This window comes from Corythoichthys intestinalis, chromosome 4 (genome assembly GCF_030265065.1).
Source record: "Corythoichthys intestinalis isolate RoL2023-P3 chromosome 4, ASM3026506v1, whole genome shotgun sequence".
NCBI lineage: Eukaryota > Metazoa > Chordata > Actinopteri > Syngnathiformes > Syngnathidae > Corythoichthys > Corythoichthys intestinalis.
The window spans coordinates 48483689-48497543 of NC_080398.1; positions in this window are offsets into that span (position 1 = coordinate 48483689).

Below are 13855 nucleotides of genomic sequence, written 5' to 3' on the forward strand. Positions count from 1 at the left end.
GGAATTTTTGTTGACGCTTATTAATTCACAAAACCATTTTGGAACACTTAAATTCTTTTAATAAAGTACAAATAATCATGTAAATAACAATAATTAATCACAAATAAACAATGAGGTTAAATGCTGATAGCATTTACTAGTGCAAAACAATGGAAAGTAAACAGATTCAGAACACTGATTTTGCCTTTCCGACATTATTCAAAACAATTCTTAAAAAAAATTCTAGCATTATTATTATAGTATACCACTATATATAATAGTATTATAATAATTATAAAAAATATTCATTGCAATCATTTTTGCCATAAAGAGTGTCATTTGAAAGCTATTCTTAGTGTAGAATCTGTATTCTGCAGTATTTACTCAACATATTATGATATTAATTCTGAAGTATGTGGGATTAACTCCAGACATTGTTATTTATATGACGAACATGACGTGCTTTTATTTTGAAATGTTCACTGGAGGTACGCTCGCTAAACCGCTAGCTGAAAGCTTTACACTCTGTAAAAAAAAAACATTCTTCATCATTGCTTGTGGTGTCACTATGGTGTTCACACATTTTATGTTCATTGTGAAGAAGAAGAAAGTTAAAAGACGCATTAGCGGCATGTTCTCAACTTCTTCCCCACTGCATTTTGGCTCTCATGGAGAGCACGTTCGCTCATGTGTTCGAAATAAACAATAGCCGACGTGCAAAGTAGCAAGTGAGCTGTAAAAATAGCGAGCTTAGTGGCGTGAAAAACACGGGAGAGCTAAGTGAAGCTAACGAACAGCTAAGCGGAGCTAAGCGATGCTAAACGGAGCTAAGCTAAGCTAAACGGCGCTAAATGAAGCTAAGCGATTGATACTCAGTCCGTCGTCGTGGAACAGTCCATTGTAGTGCGTGTGTGTGGGGGAGAGATAATATAAATGCAGCATTCAAATGGCTTTCTTTTTTGTTTTGTTATTTGTTTGTTTGGTATGCTGACATAATTATACATGACGAATAGTTGGGGGTGCTGCTGGCTCCGGTGGCCCAAGCCCTTGCTCGTTGGAGCAAGGGCATCTGGTTGGGGGCCCCCTACTGGTTGGGGGCCTAAGGCGATCGTCTACTTCACCTGAATAGTAGATCCACCTATGGTCTTGTCCCATATGCAGAAAAACACCTCCAAAGCATGATGCTACCACCCCCATGTTTCACAGTGGGGGTGGTGTTCTTGGAATGGTACTCATCATTCTTCTTCCAAACACTATTAGTGGAATTAAGATCAAAAAGTTTCATTTTGATCTCATATGACCACATAGCTTTCTCCCATGACTCCTCTGGATCGTCCAAATGGTCATTATGATATGATTTACACTTTGTAAATATGAATGTGTGTGTGAATAAATTAAATTGAATTGAATTGAATTGAATTGAATTGAATTGGAAAACTTAAAACTGAACTGGACATGTGCCAGTTTAGGCAGCGGAATCTTCCGTGCCATCCATGATTGAAACCATGACATCTTAGTGTATGAAAAACAGTAACCTTGGAAACAGTGGTCCTAGCTCTTTTCAGGTCATTGACCAACTCCTGTCGTGTAGTTTTGGGCTGTTTCCTCACCTTTCTTAGGATTATTGAGACCCCAGAGGGTGATATCTTACATGGGGCTCTACTCCAATTGAGATTGACCATCATGTTTAGCTTCTTCTATTTTGTAATGATTGCTCCAACAGTGGACCTTTTTTCACCATACTGCTTGGCAATTGCTCCGTAGCCCTTTCCAGCCTTGTGGAGGTGAATAATTTTGTCTTTGGTGGCTTTGGACAGCTCTTTGGTCTTGACCATGTTGCAAGTTTGAGTCTCAGTGATTGTATGGGGTGGACAGGTGTCTTTATGCTGCTATCCACCTCAAACAAGTGCATCTAATTCAAGATAATACATGGAGTGTAGGCGGACTTTTAATAGGCGGACTAACAGTTCTTTCAGGGTCAGAATTCTAGCTGATAGACAGGTGTTCAAATACTTATTTTCAGCTGTAACACACAAATATATATATACCAGTATATATTTTTAAATCACGCATTGTGATTTCTGATTTTTTTCTTTTTACATAGTGGACATGCCAGGGCCGTTCCTGACCAATTTAGTGCCCTTGGCAACACATTTGTTGCCCCCCCCACCACCCACCATTTTCACCACATATATTTGAACACACACTGAAAAAGCACATTATCTCTTTGTAATTTATTATATAAAAAAAGTAAAAACAGTAAAAACACTTAAAAAACAAATGCATTAAATAAATTACAATTGTTATTACAATATGATTAACACCCACCCACACAAACCTCTATAAAGACACACAGGACACTTTAAAATGAAACTTTTTTTTTCACCGTGAACTATAACCTTACTCAGCTTGTCTTCACTGATGCAAAAGCATCTATTGCACTTTCATATGACAGCTGTTTTGGAAGGTGCACTTCTTTCCTGGACTTGGTGGGTTTGGACTTGGTGCTGATGTGGATAAGTTCGCTGTAAACGATGGCCCAGGATGTACAGAGGTAGAAAGAAAATATTTCAGAAGAGCATCTACAAAGAAAAGAAAGTGGAATGTTACATAATATTAGTCAAATAGCTGTTGATTATGAAACCAGCATGACATTACCATAATAGCGCCTACATTCTTGCAGCCTACTATACCTGTGTATTGGATCCGGCCACTATCTTTGATGGGCATAGTTAAAAGAAAATAAATTCTTGAAGCACGGCAACTACACAGGACTATCCAATAATAATGAATTAAATAATATATGATAGCAAAAAAAATAATAAATTGAATATGTTTTTACATGAATGTGAGTTTAATAACAAATGCTTGCATTTTAATCCGTGGCACTTTTAGTCCCCAATACCACAGAACTTTTAAATTATTAATTCCATATTTAATGGTGTATTTATTTAATTAACCTTGGCACTTTTAGGCAAGGCAAATTTATTTGAAAAGCACAATTTAACGGAAGGTAAAAGTGGTTCACATCACATGAAAATAAGCAAAACAATTTTAGTCTGCCATACACTTTGTCCAAATTTCTCTAAAATTGGAGGGGGAGTAAATTTAACGAAACTAATCCACAGCTGGCTGAATACTGAAAATATTTCTAAAACAACAGCCTGGCTAATGATACAGTATAATTTTGCTTTAGCACTAAGTCATATAAGCTCTATGTAAATAACCACTAGCTTGCAGTTGCGCTAAGTTTACGTGCTTATGCTGTTGAAAAAAATCATCACAACAAACCTCTGTTTTTCTTCACGTCTTTGCTCTCTTCTTTCTTTTTCTTCTGATCCGGAGGGCTTTTGTCTTTTCATGAAGTTGACTTGTCACCGTAATGTCGCTCAAATGCGGACGATGAAAATAGCACCTTCAGGTAGCTCGCTGGTCTGCTGGGTGGTGAGTGAGACTAGGGTCTGTGGTGAAATTATCGCATCACAGGAAAAAGTGAAACGGGCAGAAGGCATACTAGAAAAATGATTTCATTATTATTTAAAGACTTATTATGAACAGTTTTGTTGTTCTTTTATTTTATTGTTTTGTATATATTTTTTTTAATACTGCTATCATCAAATATTATTTGAATATTTGTCTTGACACCCTTTTGGACGCTGATGCGCCCTTAGGTGGTTGCCTAAATCGCCTTATGGGCGGCACGTGTCTGGGACATGCACCTACGATGAAAATTTCAGACTCCTTCATGATTTCTAAGTGGGAGAACTTGCAAAATAGCATTACATAACATCTATTAATTGTTCCATATTCTTGTCAAAACAGGCTTTGGTTGTCGATTTTATTAGATTGTGTAAGTGTACATAATGATGTGGCAGCGTGGCCACAAAATATGTACAGTTGTGGTCAAAAGTTTACATACACTTGTGAAGAACATAATTTCATGGCTCTCTTGAGTTTCCAGTTATTTCTACATCTCTGATTTTTCTCCGATAGAGTGATTGGAACAGATACTTCTTTGTCAAAAAAAACATTCATGAAGTTTGGTTCTTTTATGACTTTATTATGGGTTAACAGAAAAAGTGATCAAATCTGCTGGGTCAAAAATATACATACATGGATCTGAAAAAGCGAATCATTGACTTGAACCAGTCAGGAAAGTCACTTGGAGCCATTTCAAAGCAGCTGCAGGTCCCAAGAGCAACAGTGCAAACAATTGTTTGTAAGTATAAAGTGCATGGCACTGTTTTGTCACTGCCACGATCAGGAAGAAAACGCAAGCTATCACCTGCTGCTGAGAGAAAATTGGTCAGGAGGTTGAAGATTCAACAGAGAATCACCAAAAAGCAGATCTGCCAAGAAGTAGAAGCTGCTGGAACACAGGTGTCAGTGTCCACAGTCAAGCGTGTTTTGCATCTCCATGGACTGAGAGGCTGCCGTGCAAGAAGGAAGCCCTTGCTCCAAAAGCGGCACCTTAAGGCTCGACTGAAGTTTGCTGCTGATCACATGGACAACGATAAGACCTTGTGGAGGAAAGTTCTGTGGTCAGACGAAACAAAAATCGAGCTGTTTGGCCACAATGCCCAGCAATATGTTTGGAGGAGAAAAGGTGAGGCCTTTTATCCCAAGTACACCATGCCTACCGTCAAGCACGGTGGTGGTAGTATTATGCTGTGGGGCTGTTTTGCTGCCAATGGAACTGGTGCTTTACATAGAGTAAATGGGATAATGAAGAAGGAGGATTACCTTCAAATTCTTCAAGATAACCTAACGTCATCAGCCCGAAGATTGGCTCTTGGGCGCAGTTGGGTGTTCCAACAGGACAATGACCCCAAACACACATCAAAAGTGGTGATGGAATGGCTAAATCTGGCTAGAATTAAGGTTTTCGAATGGCCTTCCCAAAGTCCTGACTGAAACCCCATTGAGAACTTGTGGACAATGCTGAAGAAACAAGTCCATGTCAGAAAGCCATCAAATTTAACTGAACTGCACCAATTCTGTCAAGAGGAGTGGTCAAAGATTCAACCAGAAGCTTGCCAGAAGCTTGTGGATGGCTACCAAAGCGCCTAATTGAAGTGAAAATGGCCAAGGGACATGTTACCAAATATTAGCGCTGCTGTATGTATATTTTTGACCCAGCAGATTTGATCACTTTTTTCTGTTCACCCATAATAAAGTCATAAAAGAACTAAACTTCATGAATGTTTTTTGTGACAAAGAAGTATCTGTTCCAGTCACTCTATCAGAGAAAAATCAGAGTTGTAGAAATAACTGGAAACTCAAGAGAGCCATGACATTATGTTCTTCACAAGTGTATGTAAACTTTTGACCACAACTGTATGTGCTCAGCTCTTCCACCATTGCAAAATTAGTGTGACTATTGCTTGACTCACTGGAGTCACCCAACAAAGCACATTGTTTCAATTTAAATTACTATTATAATGCCTTTTCTTAAGCACCATGCAAAATAACAAGGAAAATACAACAGACAATAAATATTTTCGGCTCATTTCGTCTCATATGAGGGGAGCACAGAATATTATAAAAAGATTTTTTCCAAACATATCCATTTGAGCCATATGATTATATCCCTAAAATAATAATCATAGTTTATATATCTCAGAGTATCCCCCCCTTAAAAGGCGCATGCGGCGGCAGCAGCAGCACAGTAGTAGACGACCATCTGAGAGTCATTAGACTTCTCTCTCTTCTCCTTTCGCTTGGTACTCTTTTCGCAGCTCAGACGTATTATTCATTAGTCTGATGAAAAACACCCACCAACATAGCTCACTCACACACACACGCCACTATCACCCCCGCAGTCTCAACCCAGCAGAACAGTTCTGGTGTGGGACCTGTCGGAACTCGGAAGCAGGTCTGGACCCAACACAGTACCACAACAGCAGGCGTCTGGAGGGTAAAAGAGTCTCCAAGGAAGTGAGCAATATATCGCGGTCCTTGGACACTCGTTTTTAGCCTGAAAGTAACAGCAGGAGGAGGTGGAGGGAGGGGGAGCAAAGAAGATTCGGGACTTGTTATGGTGCCACTGAGCAGACGTCTGGAGAGGCTCATTACCAAAAGTCCAAAAGCATCTGTCTACTTTCCATAGCGGGCACGGTGTGAGCTAGCAGGAAGAAGAATATGAGAAGGAAGGGAAAAAGGGAGAAAGAGATGGGAAGACAGAGGAAGAAAAGTGGGATGGAAGGGAAGGAAGTGAAGGAGGGAGGTAAAGAAAACCAAAGGGGAGAGAGTTGGCTGCCAAAACTCCAGACTTGATGTGATTTTACATGAGGAAAAATGGTCGGAAGTGCGCCCCTCCTTCTCCTTAACCTGCACCCCCCAACCACCACCACAACGAGCCCCACTTTCAGACTCAGCTCCAGCCACACTCTACTGCTTCCCCCCAGAGAGGCCGACTCTACAGCTGGCCTTATTAAAGCGAGAGAGTCAGAGAGACAGAAAAAAAGAGTCAGAAGGAAAGAGAGGTCACACAACTGGAAGACATCAGTTGAAACCGTGCTCGTTCTTTTAGCTTTTTCCGTTCATATCCTTTTTTATGATGGAGTGATAGAGTTTCTCACAAACACGCTGGTGGTGCACTGGGTTCAAGCACATAATAAAAAGCTATTGTTTGATTGTTATTGTCACCATGCTGTAAAAAAATGACACAATTGCTGCTAAATGAAAGTCTGGGTGACTTTTATTTGGATTGTTTGAAAGGCTGTCGTTTTATATTTGAAGATGTCTCTTTTAGTCCCCTTGAGTCCTGCAGGATTTGCAAATAATTAGAGCATAAAAAAACTTGGGATAGAAATCTGTTGCTAATACGTTTGCTGGTGTTCGTTTACAATTTGCTGCAGCTTGTCTACGTTTAGTTCAGCATGCTGTCTTGCCTGGAAGGTTTCCCATCTCACATCCAGAGACACAAATTCGCACTTTGGCACAGGGCAAGCTGAATCAACCAGCTACTGATCTGCTCAGATAAGGATGAAAAGAGATACAACAACTCACGAGTGAAGGGAAATTAAGTCTTTAATTTTTTGCCAGACAGTCTGAGCACCTTTTCTCTTACGGCGCTTTCACACTAGACCAAGAGGACCAGGGTCCAGTTGGAGAGCTACCTCGCAGCAACATATGCAAAAGAGTTGTTGAAAAGGTTCAGCATTCACAGTGCGCCAACAAAACTTTACTAGTTGCATGACGTGGACAAAAGGTGCACTCATTGATTGGATGACTTTTGAAGAGGAAATACGCCCCTCCCTTGGCATGGAGCATGTCATTTAGCATAGCATTAATTTTACATGTTAAACTGTATAGACCAGGGGTCCCCAACCGCCGGGCCGCTGACCGGTACCGGTCCATGGCTCATATGCTACCGGGCCGCACTGAAATCATAGTTTATTAATGACTGCATTCTGGCCAAATTAACTTTGGCGTGTACCCCTTAACACACTAATATCCCTGTCTACTCTAGATGTAATATTACAGGATAGAATGGCGTCATAGAAATCAATTGATTGGACTGCTAGCAGTACATCTTGTTTTGTACATATACCTATGTGCGCTGGTCCTCAATAATGATGTATGACGTAGGGCGGGCACATCACATTTGTTCCTGGAAATAAATAGCCCCCACAGTAGAATGACTGAAAAACAGATGTCTTTGGACAGATTTTTTTTACAAGGAAAAGGGAACCTGACGAGCCAGAAGATGAGCCTACAACCTTGAAAAAAAATAAAAAATCTATGCTACTTCCCAATCACTAAAGACCCACGAACTGCGAAAGAGTGGATTCGTGACCCGTATGTGAATAAACCGAGTGATTCGAGCATGTCTGTGCAACAGGAATATCAGCTTGTGGAGATCACAAATCACGGCGACCTTAAACGTACATTTGAGACAACTCTACCAAGGTTCTGGATTAAAATCATTTCGGAATATTCTGACATCGCTAGGAGAGCACTGAAAACCATGCTACAATTTCCAACATCGTATCTTTGTGAAGCAGGCTTCTCTCACTCCACCATCTCGGGACCTCTCATCTCGTCTCAATGAAACAAGGTCAGGCCTCCCACTAATTTAGCGGGTGAGTTGTATTTTCCCTGCACTTAACACGACGGGGCTAAAAACAAAAGTTATTTTATATTTGCTGTATTTTTCTGCCACACATTGCCGGTGTTCTGACAAATTTGGCATGCGCGTAACGTTAAAAATGACCGCGAATGCAGCGATTCCAAAGTACACACTACAAACTTTCTTTAAAGAAAGGAATACAAACTTACGTTGCACACAACAACTGCACGCAGCTCTCTCACTTAATGACTTTGCCGTGTCGTTGAGCATTAATTTATGCCATTTTCGAATTGCATATGTATGTTTCTGATGTAAATAGTTTTTTAGCACCGTTGGATAACATTGAGAGTCCAACTGAATGTAAAAGAGGGCTTTTTTTACCGCAACAAAAGCTTTGGGAGCAAAATTTGATAAGGGTGAAAATTTTGACAGAACACCGGTCTGTGAAAAAAAGACCCAAATCACACTGTTCCGAGGTGCAAAAAAGGTTGGGGACCCCCTGGTATAGACAAGTTTCCGAGGTACTTCCGCTTTACTTCCTTATGTCTGCTCGCAACTTCTGTTTTAGAATTTCTTCATCCAAAACAACAGTGGAGCTGGAGTAACATTACTCATCAAAATCCCTTAAAAAAGACAATTTGGAAATACCGCATCCATCTGCTATCTTCATGACAGGGGAGGACAACATGTTCATGAAGGCAGATGTGGAACCACACTCGTGCCACCACAAAGACAGGGTGTTTTTGTAGCCATGTTGCAGCTGTGTTATGGGAGCTATCTTCTTCCTATCCCTGCACTGTCGAGTGTCCGGTGCTCAAAAAATACTAAAGCTAAAATCTTGCGCATCAAATGACTTGTTGCCTTCGATATTGTTATTATGATTATGATTGTAATTATGATGATCTTTAACATTATTTACTACAACTACTGTACTGCTGTGGCTGCTAGCCGGTTGCTAATCAGTAAATGTAGATGGCGCAATTATGTCAATGCGTAAATGCAGTGTTGCAAGGTTTTTGCTCGTTTATTCACAGGTGGAAAACGCTGTTAGGCTAGGGAAGACAAATTGATGTGCCTCACATCAACACTTACTGTACGTTGATGGACTTATATCGAGACTACGTGTGTCTACCCGGGGGCGGCCGAGAGGCTGGGACGGACGGTGGCTCGCCTCGCGGCGGACTGTCTGAGATCCAACTACGAGCTTTTTAACTGCAGCAACTTTAAGATACGTATTGGAGCTGTAATTACCGAGGACAGCGGGAGAAAGCCCGTCTGGAAGCCGCCGACAGTCTGCGTAATGTCGGGTGAAAGTTCGGCGAGGCTCTCAAGCCGCTCCAGAGCTCTGCTGTCTGATATCACATTCTCGTAGTCTATTTTTTAAATAATTTTATAAATTGATTCATTGACCTGTTTTGCAATCCACCAATCGTTTTAAATAAACAAGAAATGGAATCATCTCTCCAAATGTTTTATTGCGATCAATATCTGCAATAAAAAAGAATAGAAGACATACTAGTTTTGTTTATATGCACATACCTTATAACAACCTTGTACATACCTTGTAACAACAAAATCCGTGTCAGCCAAATGTAATATAATTTGTAATTTCACATCATTTTGGTCACTCAAGTGGACCTTACATCAACACAGGCTGAGAGGTTGTTATAATTTTGTCCACGAATGATCAATGAAGTGATAAGAACAATCATACAATCTTTTAGGAATATCCTCCCGCTTAAATCATATCCTTAACTCCTTGTCTGCAGCTGGTTTCGATGTAAGGCGTATGGCGAGGTAGATCCACACTTGTGCATTGTAGCTACTAGCTGGTCGCTGATGAAAACATTCCACTTCCAACCACATAAATAGGCGCTTCCAGGGGATCACGCACAGCGCAGAAAGTATCGGAGTGTCATCTACGTCGTGCTGAATCCGTTTTTGGAGATTCCATGGGTTCCTCTGCTTTGATTTTGCAGTTTTAACTTTGTCAACACACTGTTTACTTCAACCTCAATTCTTGTTGTTCTTTCTAAACCGGAAGTTCGGAGCTGACATTTTCCAAGATGGGGCTGCCCATATTTCACTCAGGAAACTTGTCTGTATAGTTTCTCTCTCTCTTTTTTTTTAATTTTTAATTTTTTTTTTTTTTTTTATTATTGTCTTTTATTTTGCAATGATAATATAACTGTGCATCTGTATGTGTCAATTTTATGTCAACTGACGGTTTTGTGAAAAAAAGTTTGTATGCATGTAAGTTTGAATTTAAAAAAACAAATAATAAGAATAATAATTAATTAATTAAAAAACTTCATGTAGCACAGCGTAGCAAGTCGCCGCTCAGACAGCGGCTGGGCCGCTCCCTCTGGACTCAATGCCGAGTGAACTGGAGTATATAAAAAATGCATAGGGGAAAATTTAACCATGAAAGGGATCCCAAGTCACACAGTCGCGTTCGTGATCGTTCTCTTTCTTGACTTTGTGGACTGTCAAATTGTCGCCACTGCCAAGAGAGAGAGTGAAACCCACCGAACGGCAGCCCGGAGAGGCTCCGCCTGTCTCTGCCAGTCAGTCTCACACGGTACGTTTTGTACAGCATGCAAACACTATCACCACATTAAAACCCAATAATGTGTGTCAAATCCAATGCTTAGCGCAGCACAACACCATTTGGCCATGGTTCATCTTGCCATTGTTGATTTTGAATAGTGTCCGTGCTGTACTTCCGCTTCCAAAGATGCCCTGGTCAGCCTTGGTCAGCAGGCTACTCACTCGAGCAGGAACTAGGTATTTTAAACTTTTTCCTGGGCTGGAGATCCTTTAAGAGGCATTGTTTACGCTAGGATTTTTTCAGGCTGCGGTGGTGAGCTGCATCGGAGTCGGACTGCCTCACCATGTCGTGCCACGGCAAAATTGCGTCATATCATGACATTTTTTTTCCCACATTTTGTTTCCCAAAAAGAAACAGGATCTATTTGAAATATTTAATGAGCCAGGCTAAAGTCGTAGCTCTCAGCTACGGTTCATGTACGTGAATTGCGTAGCTGATTCCAGTTACATTACCCTACGTAATAATACGACAGTTTTTTCTCGTAGCAATAGTATGAATTACATTTCGTAGTTCTTCTTTTTCCTTTTACTTGGCCTTAATATGTACTAAATTATCACAACAATAATAGTACTTCTGTTAATGGACCAATGGCGTAGGTTTGCATAGGGAAGTTAGGGACATAACACTAGGAACTTTTAAGGATGCTCAAATTGTCCCCACCAAATTTTAAGCAACCTTTTCACTATATATAATGAGTTCAGTTATAGAGGTCATTTAGATTGTCTTCATATATTTTGTAAGGATAGAATTGACCAGTGTTGTTAATAACGGCGTTACAATATAACGGCGTTACTAACGGCGTTATTTTTTTCAATAATGAGTAATCTAATTAATTACTTTTCTCATCTTGGAAACGCCATTACCGTTACTGAGGCGGGGAAGGCGTGCATTACTATGCGTTACTAAGTTGGTTAAATAAAAAAAGTCTGAGAGAGACGGACTCACGGAGGCGAGAAAGCAGAGCAGGAGTGGGGAGGACGCCGTTGCAAACGCGATGCTAGGTGGCTCCAATCGGTCACGTGCCCAAACTAGCGGACACGCCTCCATGCGCCATTTTGAGTGTACCACGGATGTAAACAAACCAGAACAGGAGTAGCTCCGACGCCACATAACTGCTTCCAACTTCATCGCTGGATATAAAATAAACTCCCTCGTTTACCTGAGTGTAGCCATAGCCTACAAACTACGCCCACATGATACGGTAGATATCACATATTATAGAACTAGATGCAAATGACAGACACGGCTGCATTGGCAACATGTTTTTAAAATGCTCCTAAATCGGCAAAATCTTGACTTAAATCTATCTTTAAATGATGAAAACTTAAAACTTACACATGTTGATTGTTGAAAGTTGACAGAACGGTTGATTCACAACTTTAAATGACTTTCACACATAGCAAAGGTTACTATCTAGTTATCGCAAGACCCTTGTGTCTAGTTAAGTGGAGGGTAAAGAATTGGGCTAGGGCCAATTGTTCCCAAAACCCTTTAAGCTTCACATTGTGTGACCTTTTTTTTTTCTTTTGAGAAAAAAACCCATGAAAATTATCACTAGTTACTTTGCCAAGTAACTAATTACCGTAATTTTCGCACTATAAGGCGCACCTGACGATAAGCCGCCACCCCCTAAATTTGACACGAAAATGACATTTGTTCATGGATAAGCCGCACTGGACTACAAGCCGCAGCTGTCCTCACTGTATTATGGGATATTTACACCAAAAGATAAAACCGGCAACACTTTATTTGACAGCGGCATCATACGACTGTCATAAGACCAAATGAACAACCATGGAGCTTTGAACCAATTGGCTGTCAAGCTTCATTTCTTCAAGAAGCTCTATTTGGCCATTACTGCTCCCTTGGGGGAGACAGTCAACTTCTGCTGCCACCTGCTGTTAACTCTGTTGTTGTACAACATGGTAAATGGTAAATGGTGTTGTACTTATATAGCGCTTTTTCACCTTTCAAGGCGCTCAAAGCGCTTTACACTACATTGCCATCTACCTACTGGTGACGCAGCACCAGGAGCAATGTGGGGTTCAGTATCTTGCTCAAGGATACTTAGGCGTGTTCATCAGGGCAGAGAATCGAACCCACAACCTCTGGGTTGGGGGACAACTACTCTACCACTGAGCCACGCCATCCTCCTAGCATGCATTGCCGCGCTACATATGTAAATAACAATCAAAATTCATGTTCTGTGCTAATTATTTTTTCAGTTACTGTTCTAGTTGTTTCATTAATTGCTAGTTATGGTATTTTGTTACTTTATTTGACAGTGGTGCCATAAGACTGATTATGATATGACACTGTCATGAGCATTAATGAAGGCTTATAACATGTCATTTAGTGTTATCTGGCAAATGACCTCACTTTTGAATAGATGTAAAAGATCTGAGCTGGACATAAATGGAGTTAGTGACATAATTTGCTGGATGACACTTAATTATATCTGTCGTAAGCATTCAGTAATACCCATGATAGTGTCATGTCATTATTATGACGGTCTTATGATGCCGTTGTCAAATAAAGTGTTACCTATTAACCCAAATAAATCAACAGATAAGCCGCACTGGACTGTAAGCCGCAGGATTCAAAATGAAGGGAAAAAGTAGCGGCTTATAGTCCGAAAATTACGGTACTCTTACATTCAGGTAACTGAGTTACTAACGCAATTACTTTTTGGGACAAGTAATTTGTAACTGTAATTAATTACTTTTTTAAAGTAAAATTAACGACACTGGAATTGACCCCACCATTATTAAGTGAATTACTTTCATTATGTTCAGACTTACACTGACACCATTTTTTCCCCCTCAAACTCACGTTTGATTGGCAGATGACAAAATTCCCTCGTTTTCAATCTACTAGAAATAAGTGAAATTATATGCCAGTGCTTTAAGTAAGTTTTACTCAGATTTCTTGAAATAAGATTATTTTCAGACAGCTATTTTTTTAACACACTTATTTTAAGTGTCAGGAATGTTCTTAATTCAACAAGTGATATTGTTCAAAACATTATTTGAAAGCATTTTCCCCTCGATTTTGGTGAAAAATGACCAACCTTTAGATGTATAGGCTTGATAAGAACAAATGGTAATATTTACCTAAAGTAAATTTAATAATCTGACCCATTAATCTGTTAACTAGTCTTTAACACTCAAAACAAGATGGAGAAAATTATT